Below are 6,269 nucleotides of genomic sequence, written 5' to 3' on the forward strand. Positions count from 1 at the left end.
CTGCTATTGGTCCACTGTGTTTTATCAAGGGCAGGGTCAATGCAGCTAGCTATCAGGAGATTTTGGAGCACTTCATGCTTTCATCTGCTGAAAAGCTTTATGGAGATAAAGATTTCCTTTTTCAGCACGACCTGGCACCTGCTCACAGTGCCAAAACCACTGGTAAATGGTTTACTGACCATGGTATCACTGTGCTCAATTGGCCTGCCAACTCTCCTGACCTGAACCCCATACAGAATCTGTGGGATATTGTGAAGAGAACGTTAAGAGACTCAAGACCCAACACTCTGGATGAGCTAAAGGCCGCTATCAAAGCATCCTGGGCCTCCATAAGACCTCAGCAGTGCCACAGGCTGATTGCCTCCATGCCACGCCGCATTGAAGCAGTCATTTCTGCAAAAGGATTCCCGACCAAGTATTGAGTGCATAACTGTACATGATTATTTGAAGGTTGACGTTTTTTGTATTAAAAACACTTTTCTTTTATTGGTCGGATGAAATATGCTAATTTTGTGAGATAGGAATTTTGGGTTTTCATGAGCTGTATGCCAAAATCCTTCGTATTAAGACAATAAAAGACCTGAAATATTTCAGTTAGTGTGCAATGAATCTAAAATATATGAATGTTAAATTTTCATCATGACATTATGGAAAATAATGAACTTAATCACAATATGCTAATATTTTGAGAAGGACCTGTATATCATCATGACCAACTGCCTTTTCACTCTTCATCTTTGCTACTTCCTGATGCACAATGGTCACTTATCCTGCTCTTTGTTCTCTCTCATTTTCCTCATTCATCAACTCTTCATACTCCTTCCATCTTTCTATCATACTTTTTCAATCTCAATCATTCCCCTAATTCCCCTAACCTGCTGAACATCCTTTCCATCTCTCTCTGCTTCACCAACGTATGTAAATCCTTCTATCCCTCCTTACTGCCCAACTTATCATACAAATCACTATATGCCCTTTACTTCACTTTATGTTGAGCCTCCCTCTTATCCTGGCAGCTCTCTTCAGTCAGTGTCTCACTTCTTCTTAGCTTTCTCCGTATACACTCCTGAACGTCCTCATTCCACCACCAAGTCTCCTCATCAACTGTCCTATCACAATATATATATATACCAAGTACTTTCCTACCTGTCTCTGTGATATTGTTAGTTGTAGTTGTTCAATCATCTGGAAGCACCTCCTGGCCACTCCACTCAGAGCCTGTCTCAACTCCTCCTTGAAAGCTACATAATTTTCTTTCTTTTTCAGCTTCCCCCACTTTGTCATCTGCTCTACCTTTGTCTTGTTCATCTTCCTCACCATATTTCATTCTGCACACTACCATCCTGTGCTGTTTGGCCACACTCTCACCTACCACTACCTTGCAGTCACTGAGTTCCTTCAGATTACATAGTCTACACGAGATGTAATCCACCTGTGTGCTCCTACCTCTGCTTCTGTAAGTCATCCTCTGTTCCTGCCTCTTCTGGAAGGTAGTATTAACTGAAGCCATTGCCAACCTTTGCAAAGTCTATCACCATCTGTACTTCAGAATTCCTGTTCTGGGTATTAAATCTGCCCATCACTTCCTCATCACCTTTATTCTCTGCTCCAAAATGTCCAATAAGTTCTGCACCAATCACCACTCTTATCTCTGGGAATATTCTGCACTAACTAGTTCATGTAATTTGCTCCAGAATTTCTCCTTCTCCTCTAACTCACAACATGGAACATAATGCCTGCAGTTTCCATCTTAAGACTCATCACCTTATCCAACACTCTCTTCACCTCCAGAACATTTCTAACAAACTCCTCCTTCAAGATAACTCCTATGCCATATTCTCTTCCCATCCACGCCACGGTAGAACAGCTTAAACTAGCTTACTCACCCCCTCCCCGCCAAATGTGGGGCATATTTCCTCCCGCCACACTCCCTGATGGTGGCTGGGGTGTCTGCCCGCTGGTGTCTTGGCCTCTGCTGGGGGATGATGTGCCCTGGGGTCTCAGATTTCTGGGGGGGCGGCAGTCCCAGTGGTGGTTCTCCTGGGGTGCTTCAATTCAATTGTTAACTGACACACAGATATTCTCTATATATGAGCTGTGGTTGCCACCAAATACATATTGCATTCATTAGTACCGTGTACTTTTCGGTAATGTTGTTATATATGTGTTTTTGCTGGTGGAGAAGCAGTCTTCTAGGGTGTTATCTTGTGTTCTCTTTATCCTTCTTTCCCTCCTCTATTCTTTTCTCCTTCTTCCCCTTTTACCTTTTTGCCCCACCTGTCTCTCTCTCTCTTTTTTGCTTCTTTTATTCCCCTTCCATGTCTATCCATGTCTGTCTCAGGTCCTAGGGGCAGGTCTGTGGCTCCACACACCTGTTATTGCATACCTTTAGGGAGAAACATTATATACACAAGCACGTTCACACATACACCCACAGGTGTTTCGATTCAGGTGTTAACTGATACACAGATATTCTCTATAATGAGCTGCCACTAAATACATATTACATTCATTAGTACTGTGTACTTTTCGGTAACGTTTTTATATATGCATTTTTGCTGGTGGAGAGGCAGTCTTCTAGGGTGTTATCTTGTACTCTCGTTATCTTTCTTTCCCTCCTCAATGCTTTTCTCCCTCTTTCCCTTTTACCTTGTTGCCCCACCCCTCTCTCTTTCGTGCTTTTTCCCCTCTTTCATTTTCATTGCATTTGAAATAATACCAAGGCAGTTTCTAATAAAGTTTTTTTTATATTTTTATATATTATATAGTTATTCATTTAGCTCTAATGCTCCACTTGTGAAAGTAAGTGTATTTGGCTTTTTCTTGGCATCATGTTAGTCAACACCTTAGATTTTCCTGTCATAGTCCCCTGTCCCACACTGCAACAATGCCAGCTGCTGTGGGCCGCAATCACGACTTGCATATTATTTGATTTTAACATCTTCAGCACTGCTTAACATTTCATAGAGTTCATTCATAGCACACATCTACATGCACCTACATTTGCTCAACATATATACTGATCACACACACTGATCATTAATTATTGCATTGTCTTGGATTAATAAAGAGCTTCATTGGTTTTATCCGTGTCTCCCATGCTTTTGTCATGACTGACAGTCAGGACACAAAAAGGCTTACTTTTTATTTCTTCCATCAATTTAGTTTTTACAACACCTTTTAAATACTGTTGTTTTCCTTATTCTCCATTAAAGGCTTTTCCTACTTTTGATTTTTAAACCTAAGCCTTCATTCCCTTAAAGCACTGTTTCACATCTCTTGAATTGTCCCTTGCAGTCGGCTTCACAAGTCTCTTTTCCTTTGCTGGCTTTTTGGCAGCAAAGACAGCTGGTAAACATCTAAAGTCTCTCCATCACTTAGCATATAACTGCTGCTTCTAGCTGTGCCACTCTAAGCTTCAGCGTCTTGGGTTTTCTTTTGTCTTGTTCAGGTTGTCTCTCAAACAAAGCTCAAAGGATTTAATGTGAGGCTTTTTGTAGGTCTCACAGCGAATGATACACCATTACAATTGACTCACTTGCAGCCACTTCATTCAGGACCTAGGGTTTTAGAAGGAGTCTAGTGTTTGGACAAAAAGGATGTTCGAATGGGAAAAAGGACAGAGAAAATCTGCTAAAGAACAAGGCCTCCAGTAGCAACAGTCACCCCCATTTTATAACCCTCAGGGATATTATCCTGCATTAATCTGTGAAATAAAACAAACAAGATGTAAGCAGATTTGTGTGGTTTGTCTTTGGGTCATGTTGATAACCAGTCTATTGCCAGTTTGAAACAAGATTTCAAACAGGTTATTTCAGATGGAAAAAAATGACAAAAAGAAAAAAAAAAAGAAAAACTAAGAATCACACTTACTATATGGAAGATTGAAAGAGTCTTCCTTTAACTGTGTTTTAGACATGGTTGCGGGTGATAAATTGGATACAAAACGAAGCATGTTCTCCTGCAGATGGAGGGTTTCAAAATGATGAACATTAAGCATATCATTTATTTGAATAGAATAGAAAATAATAAAAGACAAATATCAATTATTGTCCCTTTATTTCAGCAAAATGAAAGGCAGATTTAAGCATGTGGATACACACAAAGATAAAATAGTGATGTTTATAATCAGTTGGGAAAAAAAGGATCTGAGATATTGCTCCTACGTGTGCCTAGGATCCAGCAGTCTTTCACTGAAGGAGCTCTCCAGCTAATGCATAGAGTGGGAGACATTGACCAACAGTAGTGTTATTTTTGCCAGAGTTCCTGTGTCTCACATCGTCTAAATTGATTTGGGGGGGCATCCTGGGACATAGCTGGCCTTCCTGATCAGCTTATGACAAAACCAGCAGCACTGTGAGGATCATGTTTTTTGATTTCTCCAGTGCATTTAACGCAATTCAACCTGATTTGCTTTGTCAAAACTCCACAAGACTCAACAATCACCTGGAACAAAGACTACCTGACAAACAGACCACAGTTTGTGAGACTGAAGGCTTGTGTGTCTAACCAGGTAGTCAGCAGCACAGGAGCACCAGAGGAGACTGTACTCTCAACATCCCTTTTCACTCTTTACATCTCGGACATCCAGTACAAGACAGACTCCTGTCATCTGCAAATACTCAGGTGACTATGCAGTCATAGGGTGCATCAAAGATGGACAAGGAGCTGAGTACAGGGAGGTGGTGGACAGCTTTGTAGTATGTGTGGAAACAATCATCTCATCTTGAACGTGAATAAAACAAAAAAGATGACTGTCGATTTTAAGAGAAACAGAAATAGTTCAAACACTATTTCTATCATGGGAGATGAAGTGGAGGTGGTGGAGGAGTATAAATGCCTCAGGTTCACCTGGACAACAGACTCAAGTAGAGATGCAACTGTGAAGCCATCTAAAAGAGGGGTGTTGTGGATTTTCTAATCAAAGTGGGAGAGAAGACAACTCATTCAAAAGAGAAAGACCGGACTTTGTCTTTATAAGTTTATTCAAAGTCATACAGCGTTTGAATACCCTGTCACTGAGCTTATTCAGAGAAACAGAGCCCCAAACAGAATTTACAGACAGTATTTATACCAGTATGTGGGTGTTATCTCAACTTAAAAGAGTTTGGAAATATAGCCCCTAGACCCTCCCCGGGTCAGAGGTAACAAAGTTATTTATGAGGCCACCCGTCAACCATCCCTTGAGATACAACACTTCAGGGAGTGTTAACCATAAACTCTCCTGATAATGAATTTAGAGTCCATCTCCTCTAAGTAACCAAACACAGAGGTCATAGGTGAGAGGGGTAAAAAGAAGGTCAGAGCATTAAAAATAATTTTCCACAACACTCCTTTCTTCTGAATACAAAATAATTACAGAACTAAAGCAAAATTCTACAAAACCATCACCCAAGATTATAATCAAAGTAAAACTAAGAAAATAATATACAACAAATACATGTGTTATTTTCATGGTCTTTTCTCTAAGATCTAATGTTCTCAAATTACTTCCAAAACAAAGGCTGAAATAATAAGGATAACAACACTTTAAAATAATAAATCTCCAAATCTCTATTTATACCACTAGAATGCTGAACATCAGTAATAACTCCTCAAACAATTTAGAGTTATTACATCATTATAGCATCTTAGGCAATATAAAATCCACCCTAATCCATTCCATCTGTTATCTCAAATGCAGAATCACCATAATCATTACAAACAGAAATTAAGTCTACATCCATATCAACTTTCAACATGGAAACATAAATCAGTCTCATTACCATTCCTTTAACCATTAGAATAATGCAACATGAAAGAAACATCAAAATCAAAAATCAAAATAAAAGAATTACTCCAATCTTTATTAACCAGGATGTCGAACCACCAGTAATGAACCAGGACCAAGGATTCCAAGAGAAACCCATATTTTCTTTCTGTTGAGTCAGCAACTCCTGTAATTTATCATGGATACTTGTCATGTTGTTAGACACATCAGGAATAAAAGTGCAACATTGTTCTCCAATTAAATGACAAGCGCCACCACTCTCAGCTAACAGGTAATCCAAAGCCGTTCTACAGGTCCTTCTCAAAATATTAGCATATTGTGATAAAGTTCATTATTTTCCATAATGTCATGATGAAAATTTAACATTCATATATTTTAGATTCATTGCACACTAACTGAAATATTTCAGGTCTTTTATTGTCTTAATACGGATGATTTTGGCATACAGCGCATGAAAACCCAAAATTCCTATCTCACAAAATTAGCATATCATTAAAAG

The sequence above is a fragment of the Girardinichthys multiradiatus genome, chromosome 11 (assembly GCF_021462225.1).
Source record: "Girardinichthys multiradiatus isolate DD_20200921_A chromosome 11, DD_fGirMul_XY1, whole genome shotgun sequence".
In the NCBI taxonomy this organism is placed as follows: domain Eukaryota; kingdom Metazoa; phylum Chordata; class Actinopteri; order Cyprinodontiformes; family Goodeidae; genus Girardinichthys; species Girardinichthys multiradiatus.